The 20,882-nt window shown below is 36.6% G+C and overlaps 1 long non-coding RNA gene across 2 annotated transcripts in view; it reads right to left on the bottom strand.

The window, feature by feature from the left end:
• LOC309795675 overlaps window positions 1–20,882 on the bottom strand; it is a 796,478-nt gene that overhangs the window by 409,907 nt on the left and 365,689 nt on the right. The window contains exon 1 of one of the 2 annotated variants that reach the window (XR_014292312.1): window positions 16,777–16,994. The exons of the other annotated variant lie outside the window; for it this stretch is intronic. This is a non-coding gene — a long non-coding RNA (uncharacterized lncRNA). Of the gene's footprint in view, window positions 1–16,776; window positions 16,995–20,882 lie in introns of those variants that run through there. 2 annotated transcript variants of the gene reach the window in all.

Consider the following 20,882-nt stretch of genomic DNA (forward strand, 5'->3'; position numbering starts at 1 on the left):
ATTGCATTAGATAACATGCATTTTTGTAAGTGAAATGCTTACTTCTGAGCATTATATTCTCCACTGTAATGACCTGGCTAAATAGTTAATTTGATCTCCAAACATAAAGAGCTCTAATGTCATTTCAAGACTCAGAAGGCAAGTCGAAAGGTGAGAGGGAAAGAGAACTAAGCAGAGCCAATGAGGCAGCCTCTACTTGGAGATACATGATGGGCCGTAAATGCTCATTTGATTTAACCCAGAGAAAATAATCTTTGCATTTTAAGATAGGGCTGTTTTTTTTTTTAATTTAATTTAATTAATTTATTTATTTATTTTATATTTTCTTTTTTTTTTTTTTTGACAGTTTTGCTTTATTTATTTATTTATTTATGGCTGTGTTGGGTCTTCGTTTCTGTGCGAGGGCTTTCTCTAGTTGTGGCAAGCGGGGGCCACTCTTCATCGCGGTGCGCGGGCCTCTCACTGTCGCGGCCTGTCTTGTTGCGGAGCACAGGCTCCAGATGCGCAGGCTCAGTAGCCGTGGCTCACGGGCCCAGCTGCTCTGCGGCATGTGGGATCTTCCCGGACCAGGACTCAAACCCGTGTCCCCTGCATTGGCAGGCAGACTCTCAACCACTGCGCCACCAGGGAAGCCCGATAAGGCTGCTTTAAGAAAGCCTTCTTTCTAATCCCAGCTCTGCTTTCCACAAGGCTGAGGATAATGCAGACAGGTTAGTTCAGTAAAATAAAAGTGGAACTTGGCTTTCAACTGAAGAATTTAAGTCTTGCTTCTCTATTAGCCTCAAGAAATCAGACCCACTCTTGAAGTTGGTATACTCTTGGTGGTTTTCACATAGAGAAAAGGCTTTCACAGCCCTTATGCCCCGCAAATAAGCATGCCTTTGTTTAATTTGACCCCTGAAATTGGAAACTGTTATCCTAGAGAGAAAGCTCCATACTTAAAGTAAAAGCCACATTAAACAAAGGATTTATACTTAATAAAGTGCCTAACATAACCCCCAAAGCCTTCAACAACAACTCTGATGGTAGCAGAGGTGTTTACTCAGCTCACCTCTTCTGATGGTGGTCAACAGATGCTCGGGCTGAGGGCTGCACTCCTTGATAGAAAGCAGCGTTTCCTAATTAGCATACAAACCCTTACCCCATGTGGCACTACACTGATTTTGAGAGAAAAGTATATAACACTTATTTTCTTTCCGGAAAAAGACTCAAGCTTGATGTTAAATCATACCTTAATCTGTTCTCACTCCCAATTTCTCCCCATTGGCTTCTTGGAAGCTTAGCTCTCTTTGAAGCCACTATCATATTTCAGGCACTTTCTAAATACTATCCCTTCTCTCTCTACATGAGTTTAGGTATATTTTCATCCAAACAATTTTGATTTTTTAAAAGAATAAGTTTTAAACTTTTCTTGTAGTGCAACTCTACTGTCAGCTTTTGCATATATGAAAAAGTACTTATTTCACCTACATTTTCAAAAGTAGCAACTTCTTACAAAGGCACTGGAAAGACCAGAAGAGCAAAAGTGAGAAAGTGGGAATCCCTGGAGGAACAATGAAAGGAGAGGGGAACGTTTCATGAAAATATTAAGAAGTTCCTGCAACTCCTGGACAGAAGTCCACAAGTTCCAGATTTCCCCCTCCTTCTGTTTTCCAGTCAGCCTAATGTATTTGAAGATGTTTAACCCCATCCGTAGGGAGGATAGCCTATAAAAGAATGAATATGAAGCTGAGAGAAACACCTGAGCTGGCATAGCTGGGAAACATTTTGGGAGAGCTATACAGTAAATAACAATGTCAAAAAAAAAAAAAAAAGTGCATGTGTTTAGATCCAAAAATTTCTTTCTGGAATCTCATGCATGTGCTCAGATTGCCATACATGCATGGATATTGCCAAATTATTCTAGAATTTTATTACTATTAAATAAGAGAAAACCACACATATGTCTTAAAGTAGGGCCATGATTAAATTCTAGTACAGCAGTCCCCAACATTTTTGGCACGAGGGACCAGTTTTGTGGAAGACAATTTTTTCACGTACGGCATGGCGGCGGGGACGGTTCAGGCGGTAAGGGGAGCAACGGGGAGCGCAGATGAAGCTTCGCTCACTCGCCCGCCACTCACCTCCTGCTGTGCGGCCCGGTTCCTAACAGGCCCGGGGGGTGGGGACCCTTGTTCTAGTATATATTCATACAATGGAATTGTATACACAGTACAGTAGCTTTATATAAGATGAATTAAAAAGACCTTTAAAATATACATTGAATAGAAACAAATCATAGAGAAGAGCTAAATATAGAAATGCCATGGCAAAATCTTCCCTAATCCCCTCCCCCCCAAATATATATACTAAACCTTTCCTTTAAGTAGTTAGTTATATGTAAGGAGGGGAGTTCGGGATAATGGGAATGAAAGAGAGAAAATGTTCACTTTTTATTCTATGTAATTCTAACTTTTGAATGTTTGAAGTATACATTTATCTTCATATTTCTTATAAAATTTACAACATTTTTGGCATTTTTAAACTGATGAAATTTATTCATTGTCAGTATAGGATCAATTAATAAATTTTGAATGAAATACATTCACTAAGTACAGTATCTATTTATTTATTTTTCCATGTTAGAGAATATTTCAATAAACTTTGAAACTTGTGTATTGATTTGTAAAATATTCATATTGCTATTTATTTTTCAATTAAATTTTATTTTGAAATAATTTTAGATTCACATGTAAGTATAAGAAATAATAGAAATTCTGAGCTACTTTTGCCCAATTTTCCCCAATGGTAACATCTTACAGAAGAAGGATCTTCGGATTGCCCTTTTATACCTGCACATATTTCCGTCCTGTGCCCATGATCTCCTTTACCACTATCAGACCCTAATCTGGTCTCCATTTCTATAGTTTTGTCATTTCAACATATTATATAAATAAAATTATGCCATGTGCATCCCTTCGAAATTGGCTTTTTTTTCCACTCAGCATTATTCTCTGGAGATTCATTCAGGTTGCTGTATGTATCAATTGTTTGTCATTTTTATTGCTTTGGTTGTATTCCATGGCATGAATGTACCACCATTTGTTTATAAACTGCTGAGGGGGAGCTGGCTTGTTTCCAGTTCAGGACTTCAAGAATAAAGCTGCTGGGCTTCCCTGGTGGCGCAGTGGTTGGGAGTCCACCTGCCGATGCAGGGAACACGGGTTCGTGCCCCGGTCCGGGAAGATCCCACATGCCGCGGAGCGGCTGGGCCCGTGAGCCATGGCCGCTGAGCCTGCGCATCCGGAGCCTGTGCTCTGCAACGGGAGAGGCCATGGCAGTGAGAGGCCCACGTACCGCAAAAAAAAAAAAAAAAAAAAAAAAGAATAAAGCTGCTATACACATTTTGTACATGTTTATGTTTGGACATAAATGACCAAGAGTGCCATTCCTGGGTTATATGGCAAATATATGTTTAGTTTTATAAAAAAGTTGTCATTTTTTATTCAGAATAGCTATATAATTTCATAATCCCACCAGAAATATGAGTGATTCCATTTCCCCACATCCTTGCCAGTATTTAGTGTTGTCACTACTTTTTATTTCAGCCAGAGTGATATCTCACTCTGGTTTTAATTTGCATTTCTCTAATGGCAATGCTGTTCAACATTTTTTTATTGTTTGTTATGAGCATTCTTGTCATCTGTGTATCCTCTATGGTAAAATTTCTTTTCTGAGTTTTGCCCATTTTCTAATTGGATTATTTGTTTATTAACATTGTGTTTTGAGACTTCTTTACATATGCTAGACACTAGTCGTTTGTTGGATATGTGGTTTACAAATATTTTATTGCATTCTGTAACTTGTTTTATCATCCTCTTAAACATGATCTTTTGCAGAACAAAAGTTTTTAATTTTGGTAAGTCCAAATTATCATTTTTTCCTTTAACGGATTGTCCATTTGGTATCAGGTCTAGAACTCTTTGCCAGATCCTAGATCCCAAATTAAAAAAATTTTTTTTCTCAAAGTTTTATCATTTTATGATTTACGTTAAGTTCATATCCATTTCAATTAATTTTTGTATAAGATATGAGACTTAGGTCAAAGTTCTCACCTCTCCTCCCATGGATGTCCAATTGCTCCAAATCCATTTATCGAAAGGCTAGTTCTCCTTCATTGCATTGCTCTTGCACCTTTATAAAAAATCAGCTGGACGTATTCGTGTAAGTCTATTTCTGGGTTCACTACTCTGTTCCACCGAGCTATGTGTATAACTGTGTGCCAATAGCACACATTTGATTACTTTACCTTTATAATAGGTCTTGAAATCAGGCAGACTGATTCTTCACACTATTTTCCTATTTCAAAATTATTCTTGATATTCTAGCTAATTTTCTCCAATATAAATTTTAGAAAAATCATGTCAATATGTACCAAAAATATTCCTAATATTTTTATAGGAATTGTATTAAACATATACATTGACTTGAAGGAACTGACATCTTTACTGTGTTGTCTTCTAATCCATAAACATGGCATTTCTCTTCATTTATTTAGATCTTTGTTTTTGTTTTTTCAGCTTGGAAACTCTCTAAGGACAGTAAATTGTGGCAGTGGTGGGGCTCACATTCTTTGTTCCTACTCTCAAAGATCAATGTTTTTCTTCATTTTAGGAGGGAGGATAAATCTGATCCCTGTTATTCCATCTTGGACAGAAGGGAAAGTCTTCAAGTAATTCTAACTAGTCCAGGTATATTTATTTTCAAATTGTATGCAAATGAAAAGATCAAACAAACAAGCAAAACATTTTTTAAGCAGGTAGGATAAAGATTCCACGATGATAAATCCCAGATAGTCATGATTTCAAGCATTCTTTATTAGATTAGATTCCAATTGTCACATAAATGTCCTTCCATTTTTATTGTCGTTATAATGACCCTTACACTTAGGAAGGACACAGCCATTTTTTCTCTTTTCTCTTTGTTTTCTTTTCAACCTAGATGCCTGCATGTTGAATTCAGATAATAGACATTATAATTGTTGTGGTCATGGTTATTATCATTATTATGTAGAATTTACTGAGCACTTGCCTATGTCCTGGCAACATGTTACATATAAAATTATATGGGATTACAATATGAATCCTCACGTTGACCATTTCATGTTTGTAAATTATAATGCCCATTACATAAAAGAAGAAAGTGAAAGCAAAGAGGTGAAGTATCTTATATTGGAATAAAAATCCAGACAGCTTGATTCCAGAGCCTGTGCGTTCGCCGCTGTGAAAAAACTGTCTCAAAGTTTGCTTAAAGATATGGGGAGATTTTGACTATCCTATCTGTCTGGCATTATGCTCATGCCTATTAGTGAATATTATTGCCTGAGGTATTAATCAGACCTCTAATTTTATTGACTACATTACCAGAAAGACATTCTCACTATTTTCTCCTCAGGTGGTTATATTAGGCCATTTCATTACCAGTGAAAACCACTGACTATGCTTTTAAAGCAGTGTCTTTTACCAGTAATACCCCAAAGACCCTACTTGGACTTTTCTTAATTAAATGATCACTATCTTTTTTTTTTTTTTTTTTTTTTGCAGTATGCGGGCCTCCCACTGTTGGGGCCTCTCCCGTTGCGGAACACAGGCTCCGGACGCGCAGGCTCAGCGGCCATGACTCACAGGCCAAGCCGCTCCGCGGCATGTGGGATCTTCCCGGACCGGGGCATGAACCCATGTCCCCTGCATCGGCAGACGGACGTTCAATCACTGCGCCATCAGGGAAGCCCAAAATGATCACTATCTTAAACTTTTAACCAAATTTGAACTAAATGCTTATGAAGAACTCTAAGGGCTGGGGTATTGTGTGTAGGTGTCCTCATTTCACACACTTTGCTTTCTCTAGTAGATAAGCGCAGATAACAACAGACCATGACTTGGACTCTTAGTCCTTTCCAAATCTACGGTTACCCTGAGAAATTCATTAATGTTCCCAAAGCAAACCAAAAAATACCATGGGTCAAGTTTCATACGTATATGTATTTAGAACACAAGTAGAGTAGCAAATAAGACATAGATAATCTCAAACAGGTTGATCCAGAACTGTTAACACATGACTACATAGCCTCTGAAAGAGTCTTCCCACCACCATCGCAAATAAACTATATTTACTAAGACAATTCCTGTGATGTGTGGGTCCCTGGTGCACAGTACTCCATGCACACAAGTAGGAGTTGATAGACCCAGTTCTTAGAGAGGAGGGGGGAACCAGGGAGGAAAGGTACTTTGTGCACTGTTAAAAGGGCTAGGACTTCTTTCTGCATCTGGGTTTGGACTACTCTCTCCATAGAGCAGAACTCTGACCTGTGCCGGGTATGGGAGTGCTACCATTGCTATGTTTTCAAGCTGCCTCTGACAGGATTTCCACTTCAAAGTCCTAAGGAGCCTATTATTGCAAAAAAATATATATATTTTGTGGTCTCCAAGAAACAGGAGATTGACCGAGGACATTTAAAAGGTAGCAGGTAAGAAAACAATCCACTGATGGCTTAACCTGCAACCCCAATTGTATATGATATGCATTAACGAGGAAAGGTAGAACAACTGAAAGGAAACTGCAGCAACACTGCTTTACAGAGACTAGTGACCTTTTTAACGTACTTGAAGAATGAGTATTCTTATTGTTTTAGCAAATCAAGTATAAGACACTCTTTTCAATTGAGGCATTTAATTCCATCATTTCAGTGATTATTGCCTATTTGAAAATATGTGCATGAGCAGTACCAAATCACCTTATTTTTTTCTCACTTCCTTATTTAGCTTACAAATATGTCTGGCTCAACATCTTTGGAAAATAAATATGCCTACAAGAGTTTTAAATCTATGGTTTATTAAAATATAACACTTATGAGGTATAGAGAGCAAACGTTAAATGTCAAGATTCTTTTCGTTCAACAATTTTTCTATTGACAGATCGTCGGCATTCCTGATGAAGTATTTCATGGCACCATTTATATGTATACGTCTACAGTTCCTAGACACAGAAAAGATTCATTTCTTGTCTTTAGTCTTTGAAGAGGTAATTTTTCTTCTCAAAAGTAAACTCAAATAATTGGACTTCCTATATTTATATGCACTGCATTTAGTGTTAGGTTGATGTCAAAATGATAAAGACAAAAATCTGTATTTTCAGGAGGTTTATATAAGCATACATTTTAAAGACTACATTGGGCATTTCTCCCTCTTGCATAGACAGATGATTTAAGCATAATTTAGGTTTCTGGCTGTATAATGGTGTGAGGAGACCTCTGAAAACATGCTCTGCCTTCATTGGAAGTAGTAGAAAATACTACACAGTAAAGAGATTCTGAAGTTAACATGTGACTATGAGTGGGCAATTTATAACCAACCAGTAGAGCACAGAACAAAATGATATGTTTATTTAGAAGATGATATTTCAAATACTCTAGATGGTATATTATTTGTTAAAGGGTAAACAGAAGAAATACTGTAAACTGACTTACATTACAGATTATGCCTGTCTATATTTGCCAACTACACTGCATGATTTAAATCGACACATGTCTTCTTTCATCTGTGAAAGGACTTATTACCTTGTCCTTTCTAGGCGCATGCTAAGTTTTATTTATAGATAGGAAAATTTACAGGAGAGGTTTGTAAGTACAATATGCAATTATTTTGAGAGCTGTATCTATCACCAAGGGGTGCTACAGATGGTATTAATAAAGTCCCTGATTCTTTCCATTGACTTTTATATAAAAACTGAGATGTGCCTAATTAATCATGACAATGTTATTCCCTCAGGTAGTTAGTGTTTTAAGAGTACCCATAGGATGCAAATTCTGTGAAGAAAATATATGTTAATTTCACTTAAAATGGGGAATGCCTGGTATGGAAAATATTGTTCATGATTTCACTGTGAATCTGTATGAGCATGACTCTGGAATAACGGGGATTTAGAGGTGTAAGAATGGTTTCACTAACTAAAAGTTTCTCCAAGCCTCCACATGAAAGAATTTTTCTCTTTTTACCTTTTTAACAATTTTTAAAAAAATTTTTATTGGAGTATAATTGTTTTACAATAGTGTGTTAGTTTCTGCTTTACAACAAAGTGAATGAACTATACATACACATATATCCCCATATCTCCTCTCTCCTGCGTCTCCCTCCCATCCACTGTATTCCATCCTGTTAGGTGGTCACAAAGCACTGAGCTGATCTCCCTGTGCTATGCGGCTGCTTCCCACTAGCTATCTGTTTTACATTTGGGAGTGTATATATGTCCATGCCACTCTCTCACTTCATCCCAGCTTACCCTACCCTCTCCCCATGTCCTCAAGTCCATTCTCTACATCTGCATCTTTGTTCCTGTCCTGCCCCTAGGTTCTTCAGAACATTTTTTTTTTAGATGTGTTATATGTGTTAGCATACGGTATTTCTTTTTCTCTTTCTGACTTACTTCACTCTGTATGACAGACTCTAGGTCCATCCACCTCACTACAAATAACTCAATTTCATTTCTTTCTATGGCTGAGTAATATTCCATTGTATATATGAGCCACATCTTCTTTATCCATTCATCTGTCGATGGACACTTAGGTTGCTTCCATGTCCTGGCTATTGTAAATACAGCTGCAGTGAACATTGTGGTGCATAACTCTTTTTGAATTATGGTTTTCTCAGGGTATATGCCCAGCAGAGGGATTGCTGGGTCATATGGTAGTTCTATTTTTAGTTTTTTAAGGAACCTCCATACTGTTCTGCATAGTGGCTGTATCAATTTACATTCCCACCAACAGTGCAAGAGGGTTCCCTTTTCTCCACACCCTCTCTAGAATTTATTGTTTGTAGATTTTTCGCTGATGGCCATTTGTACTGGTGTGAGGTGGTAACTCATTGTCGTTTTGATTTGCATTTCTCTACTGATTAGTGATGTTGAGCATACCTTCATGGGCTTGTTGGCAATCTATATATCTTCTTCGGAAAAATGTCTATTTAGGTCTTCTGCCCATTTTTGGACTGTGTTGTTTGTTTTTTTGATATTGAGCTACATGAGCTGCTTGTATATTTTGCAGATTAATCCTTTGTCAGTTGCTTCATTTGCAAATATTTTCTCCCATTCTGAGGGTTCTCTTTTCATCTTGTTTATGGTTTCCTTTGCTGTGCAAAAGCTTTTAAATTTCATTAGGGCCCATTTATTTTTATTCCCATTTCTCTAAGAGGTGGCCCAAAAAGGATCTTGCTGTAATTTTTGTCATAGAGTGTTCTGCCTATGTTTTCCTCTAAGAGTTTTATAGTTTCTGGCCTTACACTCAGGTCTTTAATCTATTTTGAGTTTATTTTTGTGTATGGTGTTAGGGAGCGCTGTAATTTCATTCTTTTACATGTAGCTGTGCAGTTTCCCAGCACCAATTACTGAAGAGGCTGACTTTTCTCCACTGTATATTCTAGCCTACTTTATCAAAGATAAGGTGACCATATGTGTGTGGGTTTATCTCTGGGCTTTCTATCCTGTTCCATTGATCTATATTTTGTTTTTGAGCCAGTACCATACTGTCTTGATTACTGTAGCTTTGTAGTATAGTCTGAAGTCTGGGAGCCTGATTTCTCCAGCTCTGTTCTTCTTTCTCAAGATTGCTTTGGCTATTCAGGGTCTTTTGTGTTTCCATACAAATTGTGAAATTTCTCTTTCTAGTTCTGTGAAAAATGCCATTGGTAGTTTGATAGGGATTGCACTGAATCTGTAGATTGCTTTGGGTAGTTTAGTCTTTTTCACAATGTTGATGCTTCCAATCCAAGAACATGGGATATCTCTCCATCTGTTTGTGTCATCTTTAATTTCTTTCATTAGTGTCATAGTTTTCTGCATACAGGTCTTTTGTCTCCTTAGGTAGGTTTATTCCTAGGTATTTTATTCTTTTTGTTGCAATGGTAAATGGGAGTGATTCCTTAATTCCTATTTCAGATTTTTCATAATTATTGTATAGGAATGCAAGAGCTCTCTGTGCATTAATTTTTTATCCTGCTACTTTACCAAATTCGTTGATTAGCTCTAGTAGTTTTCTGGTAGCATCTTTAGGATTCTCTATGTATAATATCACATCATCTGCAAACAGTGAGGGCTTTACTTCTTTTCTGATTTGGATTCCTTTTATTTCTTTTTTTTCTCTGACTGCTGTGGCTAAAACTTCCAAAACTATGTTGAATAATAGTGGTGAGATTGGACAACCTTGTCTTTTTCCTGATCTTAGAGGAAATGGTTTCAGTTTTCCACCATTAACAAAGACGTTGGCTGTGGGTTTGTCATATATGGACTTTATTATGTTCAGGTAAGTTCCCTCTATGCCTACTTTCTGGAGGGTTTTTATCATATATGGGTGTAGAATTTTGTCAAAAGCTTTTTCTGCATCTATTGAGATGATCACATGGTTTCTCTCCTTCTATTTGTTAATATGTTGTATCACATTGATTGATTTGCGTATACTGAAGAATCCCTGCATTCCTGGGATAAACCCCACTTGATCATAGTGTATGATTCTTATAATGTGCTGTTGGATTCTGTTTGCTAGTATTTTGTTGAGGATTTTTGCATCTATGTTCAACAGTGATATCAGCCTGTAGTTTTCTTTGTGACATCTTTGTCTGGTTTTGGTATCAGGGTGATGGTGGCCTCATAGAATGAGTTTGGGAGTGTTATTCCCTCTGCTATATTGTGGAAGAGTTGGAGAAGGATATGTGTTAGCTCATCTCTAAATGTTTGACAGAAATCTCCTGTGAATCCATCTGGTCCTGGGCTTTTGTTTGTTGGAAGATTTTTAATCAGAGTTTCAATTTCAGTGTTTGTGATTGGTCTGTTCATATTTTCTATTTCTTCCTGGTTCAATCTCGGGAGGTTGTGCTTTTCTAAGAATTTGTCCATTTCTTCCAGGCTGTCCATTTTATTGGCACAGAGTTTCTTGTAGTAATCTCTCATAATCCTTTGTATTTCTGTAGTGTCAGTTGTTACTTCTCCTTTTTCATTTCTAATTATATTGATTTGAGTCTTCTCTCATTTTTCCTTGATGAGTCTCGCTAGTGGTTTATCAATTTTGTTTATCTTCTCAAAGAACCAGCCTTTAGTTTTACTGATCTTTGGTATCGTTTCCTTCATTTTATTTTCATTTCTTTCTGATCTGATCTTTATGATTTTTTTCCTTCTGCTAACTTTGGAGTGTTTTTTGTTCTTCTTTCTCTAAATGCTTTAGGTGTAAGGTTTGGTTGTTTTTTGAGATGTTTCTTTTTTCTTGAGGTAGGATAGTATTGTTATAAACTTCCCTCTTAGAACTGCATTTCCTGGATCCCATAGGTTTTGGGTCATCATGTTTTCTTTGTCATTTGTTTCTAGGTATTTTTTGATTTCCTCTTCTATTTTTTCAGTGATCTCTTGGTTATTAAGTAGTGTACTGTTTAGCCTCCATGTGTTTGTATTTTTACATATTTTTTTCCTGTTATTGATATCTAGTCTCATAGCATTGTGGTTGGAAAAGATACTTGATACGATTTCAGTTTTCTTAAATTTACCAAACCTTGATTCTTGACCCAAGATATGATCTATCCTGGAGAATTTTCCATAAGCACTTGAGAAGAAAGTATATTCAGTTGTTTTTGGATGGAATGTCCTATAAATATAAATAAGTTCATATTGTTTAATGTATCATTTAAAGCTTGTGTTTCTTATTTATTTTCATTTTGGATGATCTGTCCATTGGTGAAAGTGGGGTGTTAAAGTCCCCTACTATGATTGTGTTACTGTCGATTGCCCCTTTTATGGCTGTTAGCATTTGCCTTATGTATTGAGGTGCTCCTACGTTGGGTCCATAAATATTTACAATTGTTATATCTTCTTCTTGGATTGATCCCTTGATCATTATGTAGTGTCCTCCTTTGTATCTTGTAACATTCTTTATTTTAAAGTATATTTTGTCTGATATGAGAATTGCTACTCTAGCTTTCTTTTGATTTCCATTTGCATGGAATATCTTTTCCCATCTCCTCAATTTTAGTCTGTATGTGTCCCTAGGTCTGAAGTGGGTCTCTTGTAGACAGCATATATATGGGTCTTGTTTTTGTATCCATTCAGCCAGTCTGTGTCTTTTGGTGGAAGCATTTAATCCATTTACATTTAAGGTAATTATCAATATGTATGTTCGTATTATCATCTTCTTAATTGTTTTGGGTTTGTTATTGTAGGTCTTTTCCTTCTCTTATGTTTCCTGCCTAGAGAAGTTCGTTTAGCATTTTTTGTAAAGTTGGCTTGCTGGTGCTGAATTCTCTTAGCTTTTGCTTGTCTGTAAATATTTTAATTTCCCTGTCGAATCTGAATGAGATCCTTGCTGGGTAGAGTAATCGTGGTTGTAGGTTTTTCCCTTTCATCACTTTAAATATGTCTTGCCACTCTCTTCTGGCTTGCAGAGTTTATGCTGAATGATCAGCTGTGAAACTTATGGGGATTCCCTTGTATGTTATTTGTTGCTTTTCCCTTGCTGCTTTTAATATTTTTTCTTTGTATATAATTTTTGATAGTTTAATATGTGTCTTGATGTGTTTCTCACTGGATTTATCCTGTATTGGACTCTCTGCACTTCCTGGACTTGATTGACTATTTCCTTTCCCATATTAGGGAAGTTTTCAACTATAATCGCTTCAAATATTTTCTCAGACCCTTTCTTTTTCTCTTCTCCTTCTGGGACCCCTATAATTCGAATGTTGGTGCGTTTAATGTTGTCCCAGATGTCTCTGAAACTGTCCTCAGTTCTTCTCATTCTTTAGTCTTTATTCTGCTCTGCAGTAGTTATTTCCACTATTTTATCTTCCAGGTCAATTATCTGTTCTTCTGCCTCATTTATTTTGCTAATGACTCCTTCTAGAGAATTTTTAATTTCATTTATTGTGTTGCTCATCATTGTTTGTTTGCTCTTTAGTTCTTTAGGTCCTTGTTCAACGTTTCTTGTATTTTCTCCATTCTATTTCCAAGATTTTGGATCATCCTCACTATCATTACTCTTAATTCTTTTCCAGGTAGACTACCTATTTCCTCTTCATTTGTTTGGTCTGGGGGGTTTTTACATTGCTTCTTCATCTGCTGTGTGTTTCTCTGTCTTCTCATTTTGCTTAACTTACTGTTTTTGGGGTTTCCTTTTCGCAGGCTGCAGGTTTGTAGTTCCCATTGTTTTTGGTGTCTGCCCCCAGTGGGTAAGGTTGGTTCAGTAGGTTGTGTAGGCATCCTGGTGGAGGGGACTAGTGCCTGTGTTCTGGTGGATGAGGCTGGATCTTGTCTTTATGGTGGGCAGGACTGCATCCACTGGTGTATTTTGGGGTGTCTGTGACCTTATTATGATTTTATTCAGCCTCTCTGCTAATGGGTGGGGTTGTGTTCCTGTCTTGTTAGTTGTTTGGCATAGGGTGTCCAGCACTGTAGCTGGCCGGTTGAGTAGAGCTGGGTCTTAGCACTGAGATGGAGATCTCTGTGAGAGCTTTCGCTATTTGATATTATGTGGAGCTGCGAGGTCTCTGAGGGACTGATGTCCTGAACTCGGCTCTCCTACCTCAGAGGCACAGGGCTGACACCTGGCCAGAGCACCAAGACCCTGTCAGCCACTCGGTCAAATCTGCCTCTCTAGGTGAACTTCAGCAATTCACTTAAGCTTTCTGGGACTCCATTTCCTCACCTGTAAATATCTGAGTTACAAAAACACAGCTGGAGAGCCATGGTTTACTCCTATTCCACAGTCTTTCCCATGGTTAAAATCAGCGAGGCTCTAATGAGGTCTTAGGGAAGCCTTCAGCCAAACAGAAAACCTAGAATTTTTTAAAAAAGAAAAACTGTATGCAGTGATATGCTTTAGAGCTTGTTTTAAGTTCGTTATTAGATTCATTAGTAAAGGTTTCTGGGAACTATTTGTATTTAGTAATTTGATATGGAAATCCTGAAATATGGGATACTTTGCAATGTTTTGGCCTCCCCCATTGGTTTTTTACCACTGTGAGAAACAGAAATAGAGAAAAGAAAAATAATGTCAGGATCCTAGGACCCATTTCGATGTTATAAAACTCACCAGTAGGCCCAATTTGAAACATGACAGTATATTTTTCTAGTCTAGTACAATATTCTAAGCACTTGCTTAGTACTTTCTTATTGGTAATTGAATAGTTTTTATTTCCATAATCTTTGATTTTACAATCAAATAATTCTAAACATTCTTGTTTATCTAAATATTTGCATTTAAAAGAGATGTGGAAAAATTAGACAAGAGTATTCTGGCCTTATGTTGTATAGACCAATGTGGAAAACAGTATTCTTATATTCTACATAAACTGTTGTGAAGACTTCAACAATCCATCGAATAATTCAATTCTGAGTCAGTTTCACAGTAATGTGTGCCCATCTCTCCCCTGTTTTGGTGGTTGATATCTAATATAAATAAGTACTTCCTAGTCTGTAAGCTAAGTTCAGGAAAACAAATTATGTCAAGGAATCTGGTCATATAATTATTTTTTTCTATAAAGAATTCTGAAAAATAATAAGCTGGTTTTAAAAATTCATGTATCAGTGTCTTCATGTATCAATGTAAAAAATAAAAAAGATGTTAATTGACTTATAATCATCAGAGGAAGAAATCAGAAAAATATGCTGCCATGATATAAATGCAAATATATTATCAATTAGTTCAGATATAGTAATTGACATTTAAAGATGATTTGTCCTAATTCAGACACATAGTGTTCAGTTATCTTTTTTTAAGTTGGTTCATATAAGGAAACCAATATGCATTCAGCTATATAGAATGAAGACAGTTTAGAATAAAGTCTTGTAAGAAATCTAAAGTAAAACTATTGCCAGTCCTCCGTATATAAGTGTTCTACATCTGGGGATTCAACCAACCAGAGATTGAAAATATTAAAAAAAAAAAAAATCTCCAAAAAGTTTCCAAAAGCAAAAATTGAAGTTGCCACACTCAGGCAATTTTTACATAGCATTTACATTGTATTTAAACCATATACATGGGATTTACATTGTATTAATTATGATAAGTAATCTACAGATGGTTTAAAGTACAAGAAAGGATGAGAATAGGTTATATGCAAATACCACGCTATTTTATATAAGGGACTTGAGCATCCATGGATTTCAGAATCCACAGGTGGTCCTGGAACCAAACCCCCTCAATACCAAGGGATGACTGTATAAACAGAGATTAACTCCAGAGAAGGGTCGAAGAGTCAGGATGAAGTGAAGGAAAGTGGTGAGACAGTAAAAAAAAAAAAAAAAAGTAGATTAAATTTTACACCCTTTACAATGCATTAAATATATGCCTATTTTACATGTGTGCTTTTCAAATAAAATGTGTTAGAATTATTTTAACACATTTATTTTATAGTGATAGCTGAAATGTTATTATATGCAAATATATTTTCCCTTCAAGACACCAAAACTGAGCAAATTTTAAATGCACAATTGTATTCCATCAATCAAATATAAAGGTTATTCATATTTGGCTGTATGTATATGACTTTAACCAACTAACAGTTCTTTTGGCTTATTTTTTTCTGTAATCTATCCAATTTTCAAGTGCTATTTGAATTTCTTTCAGAAAAAAAAAATTCGATTCTTATTCTTCATAATATCTCCTGACTAACCTGAGGTCTTCAACTCTACCTGATGACTATGAATTTTAAGGAAGCAAAAAGATTTCTCATTCTCAGACTGATTTGATGCACATCAACAAAGAGTCTTTCTTTTTTGTGTGCAAATGTTATTTCTTCAAAGGTAGGAAGAGTGCCCTAACCTCCTTTTCATCTCACACAAAGCTGGGTATTCTTGTTGTTTGTTGAATAAATACATATTTAACAATTATGGCACTAGAATTTTTTATTCACATGTGCCTGTTTTTTAATAGAGACTGTCTTATAAACTGAGCTGATTACTTGTTTTAGGATCCTGCAAAATGATCTTATTCTGGTTGCTTTTACAGAGTTTTAACAGTCATTATTTCTTTAAGTAGCAAGGAGTTAATTTTCCTCCCCAAAGATTAAAATTGAAGGAAACCCAGGGAAACCACCTTGTCTGGCTGAAGTTAGAGGTAAATGTGCAGTGTAATGTGAAGAAATCGAAAGTATTCCATGACATCTATTAACTCTCTAACTATGTAACAATTCTGTTCACTTCCCTGCACTTAGTTTTATCATGTATAAAATGAAAATTTTTGACAAATATTATTAAAATAAACTTACATTTAGAATAGTTTTAGATTTACAGGAAAATTGCAAAGATAGTTTAGCTTAAACTTTAAAACAAAACAAAGCAGATATCTAACTGCTGAACAACCATCGACAGGAAGACACTGGAATTCACCAAAAAGATACCCCACATCCAAAGACAAAGGAGAAGCAGCAATGAGATGGTAGGAGGGACACAATCACAATAAAATAAAATCCCATAACTGCTCGGTGGGTGACTCACAAACTGGACAACAATTATACTACAGAAGTCCACCCACTGGAGTGAAGGTTCTGAGTCCCATGTCAGGCTTCCCAACCTGGGGGTCCGGCAACGGGAGGAGGAATTTCCAGAGAATCAGACTTTGAAGGCTAGCAGGATTTGATTGCCTTCAAATCAAACTTCGAAGGGACGGGGAAAACGGAGACTCCACTCTTGGAGGACACACAGAAAGTAGTAAGCATATCAGGAGCCAGGGGGAAGGAGCAGTAACCCCATAGGAGATTAAACCAGACCTACCTGCTAGTGTTGGAGGGTCTCCTGCAGAGGCAGGAGGTGGCTGTGGCTGACCACGGGGACAAGGACACAGGCAGCAGAAGTTCTGGGAAGTACTCCTTGGCATAAGCCTTCACGGAGTCTGCCATTAGCCCCACCAAAGAGCCTGTAGGCTCCAGTGCCAGATCACCTCAGACCAAACAACCAGCAGGAAGGGAACTCAGCCCCACCCATCAGCAGACAAGCAGATTAAAATTTTACTGAGCTCTGCCAGCAGACCAACACCCAGCTCTACCCACCACCAGTCCCTCCCATCAGGAAGCTTGCACAAGCCTCTTAGACAGTCTCATCCACCAGAGGGCAGACAGGAGAAGCAAGAATTACAATCCTGCAGCCTGTGGAATGAAAACCACATTCACAGAAAGACAGACGTAATGAAAAGGCAGAGATGAAGGAACAGGATAAAAATCCAGAAAAACAAGTGAATTAAGTGGAGATAGGCAACCTTCCAGAAAAAGAATTCATAACACTGAGAGTGAAGATGATCCAGGACCTCAGAAAAAGAATGGAGGCCAAAATCAAGAAGATGCAAGAAATGTTTAACAAAGACCTAGAAGAATTAAAGAACAAACAAACAGAGATGAACAATACAATAACTGAAATGAAAAATACACTAGAAGGAATCAATAGCAGAATAACAGGCAAAGAACGGATACGTGACCTGAAAGACAGAATCCTGGAAATCACTGCTGCAGAACAGAATAAAAAAAGAGGAATGAAAAGATATGAAGACAACCTAAGAGACCTCTGGGACAACATAAACACACCAATATTCACATTATAGGGGTCCCAGAAGGAGAAGAGAGAGAGAACAGACCCAAGAAAATATTTGAAGAGATTATAGTTGAAAACTTCCCTAACATGGGAAAGGAAATAGCCACCCAAGTCCAGGAAGCAGAGAGAGTCCCAGGCAGGATAAACCTAAGGAGAAACACGCTGAGACACACAGTTATCAAACTAACAAACATTAAAGACAAAGAAAAATTATTAAAAGCAACAAGGGAAAAACAACAAATAACATAAAAGGGAACTCCCATAAAGTTCATAGCTGATTTCTCAGCAGAAACTCTACAAGCCAGAAGGGAGTGGCACGATATATTTAAAGTGAAAAAAGGGAAGAGTCTACAACAAGATTACTCTACCCAGCAAGGATCTCATTCAGATTTGACAGAGAAATCAAAAGCTTTACAGACAAGCAAAAGCTAAGAGAATTCAGCACCACCAAACCAGCTCTACAACGAATGCTAAAGGAACTTCTCTAAGTGGGAAACACAAGAAAAGAAAAGGACCTACAAAAACAAACCCAAAACAATTAAGAAAATGGTAATAGGAATATACATATTGATAATTACCTTAAATGTGAATGGATTAAATGGTCCAACCAAAAGACACAGGCGTGCTGAACAGATACAAAAACAAGACCCATATATATGCTGTCTACAAGAGACCCACTTCAGACCTAGGGACACATACAGACTGAAATTGAGGAGATGGGAAAAGATATTCCATGCAAATGGAAATCAAAAGAAAGCTGGAGTAGCAATACTCATATCAGATGAAATAGACCTTAAAATAAAGAATGTTACAAGAGACAAGGAAGGACACTACATAATGATCAAGGGATCAATCCAAGAAGAAGATATAACAATTATAAATATATATGCACCCAACATAGGAGCACCTCAATACCTAAGGCAAATGCTAACAGCTCTAAAAGAGGAAATCAACAGTTACACAATAATAGTGGGGGACTTTAACAACTCACACCAATGGACAGATCATTGAGACAGAAAATTAATAAGGAAACACAAGCTTTAAATGACACAACAGAACAGATAAATTTAATTGACATTTGTTGGACATTCCATCAAAAAATGGTAGATTACACTTCTCAAGTGTACATGGAACATTCTCCAGGATAGATCACATCTTGTGTCACACATCGAGCCTTGGTAAATTTAAGAAAACTGAAATGATATCAAGCATCTTTTCCGAGCACAACACTATGAGATTAGAAACCCGTTAACAGGGAAGAAAACATAAAAAACACAAACACATGGAGGCTAAACATTACTGAATAACAAAGAGATCACTGACGAAATCAAAGAGAAAATCAAAAAATACCTAGAGACAAATGACAATGAAAAGATGACAATCTAAAACCTATGGGATGCAGCAAAAGCCATTCTAAGAGGGAAGTTTATAGCAATACAATCCTACCTCAAGAAACAGTAAAAATCTCAAATAAACAACCAAACCTTACACCTAAAGCAATTAGAAGAACAAAAAAACCCCAAAGTTAGCAGAAGGAAAGAAATCATAAAGATCAGATCAGAAATAAATGAAATAGAAACAAGGAAAACAAGAGCAAAGACCAATAAAACTGCAAGCTGGTTCTTTGAAAAGATAAAACTGATAAATCTTTAGCCAGACTCATCACAAAAAAGAGGGAGAGGACTCAAATCAATAAAATTAGAAATGAAAAAGGAGAAGTTACAATGGACACTACAGAAATACAAGGCATCATAAGAGACTATTGCAAGCAACTCTGTTTCAATAAAATGGACAACCTGGAAAAATGGACAAATATTTAGAAAGGTATAACCTTCCAAGACTGAACCAGGACGAAATAGAAAATATGAACAGACCACTCACAAGTAATGAAATGGAAACTGCGATTAAAAATCTTCCAACAAAAAAAAGTCCATGACCAGATGGCTTCACTGATGAATTCTATCAAACATTCAGAGAAGAGCTAATGCCCATCCTTCTCAAAATCTTCCAAAAAACTGCAGAGGAAGGAACACTCCTAAACTCATTCTACGAGGCCACCATCACCCTGTTACCAAAACCAGACAAAGATACTTTAAAAAAAGAAAATTACAGACCAATATCACTGATGAATATAGATGCAAAAATCCTCAACAAAATACTAGCAAACAGAATCCAACAACACATTAAAAGGATCATACACCATGATCAAGTGGGATTTATCCCAGGGATGCAAGGATTCTTCAATATATGCAAATCAATCAATGTGATACACCATATTAACAAACTGAAGAATAAAAACCATATGATCATCTCAATAGATGAAGAAAAAGCTTTTGACAAAATTCAACACCCATTTATGATAAAAACTCTAGAGAAAATGGGCATAGAAGGAAACTACCTCAACATAATAAAGGCCATATATGCAAAACCCACAGCAAATATAGTTCTCAACCATGAAAACGGAAAGCATTTCCTCTCAGACCAGAAACAAGACAGGGATGTCCACTCTCGCCACTATTATTCAACATAGTTTTGGAAGTCCTAGCCACAGCAATCAGAGAAGAAAAAGAAATAAAAGGAATAGAAATTGGAAAAGAAGAAGTAAGACTATCCCTGTTTGCAGATGACATGATACTATACATAGAGAATTCTGAAGATGCCACCAGAAAACTACTAGAGCTAATCAAAGAATTTGGTAAAGCTGCAGGATATAAAATTAATGCACAGAAATCTCTTGCATTTCTATACATTAACAATGAAAGATCAGAAAGAGATATTAAGAAAACAATTTCATTCACCATTGCAACAAAAAGAACAGAATACCTAGGAATAAATCTACCTAAGGAGGTAAAAGACCTGTACTCAGAAAACTATAAGACACTGATGAAAGAAATCAAAGATGACACAAACAGATGGAGAGATATACCATATTCTTGGATTGGAAGAATCAATAATGTGAAAATGACTATACTACCCAAAGCAATCTACAGATTCAATGCAATCCCTATCAAATTACCAATAGCATTTTTTACAGAACTATAACAAAAAAATCTTAAAATCTGTATGGAGACATAAAAGAACCCAAATAGCCAAAGCAATCTTGAGAACGATAAACGGAGCTGGAGGAATCAGGCTCCCTGACTTCACACTATACCACAAAGATGCAGTAATCAAGACGATATGGTACTGGCACAAAAACAGAAATATAGATCAGTGGAACCGGATAGAAAGCCCAAAGAAAAACCCATGCACCTATGGTCAACTAATCTATGACAAAGGAGGCAAGGATATACAGT

Source organism: Mesoplodon mirus, assembly GCF_964341445.2.
Source record: "Mesoplodon mirus genome assembly, chromosome: 19".
NCBI classification, from domain to species: Eukaryota; Metazoa; Chordata; class Mammalia; order Artiodactyla; family Ziphiidae; genus Mesoplodon; species Mesoplodon mirus.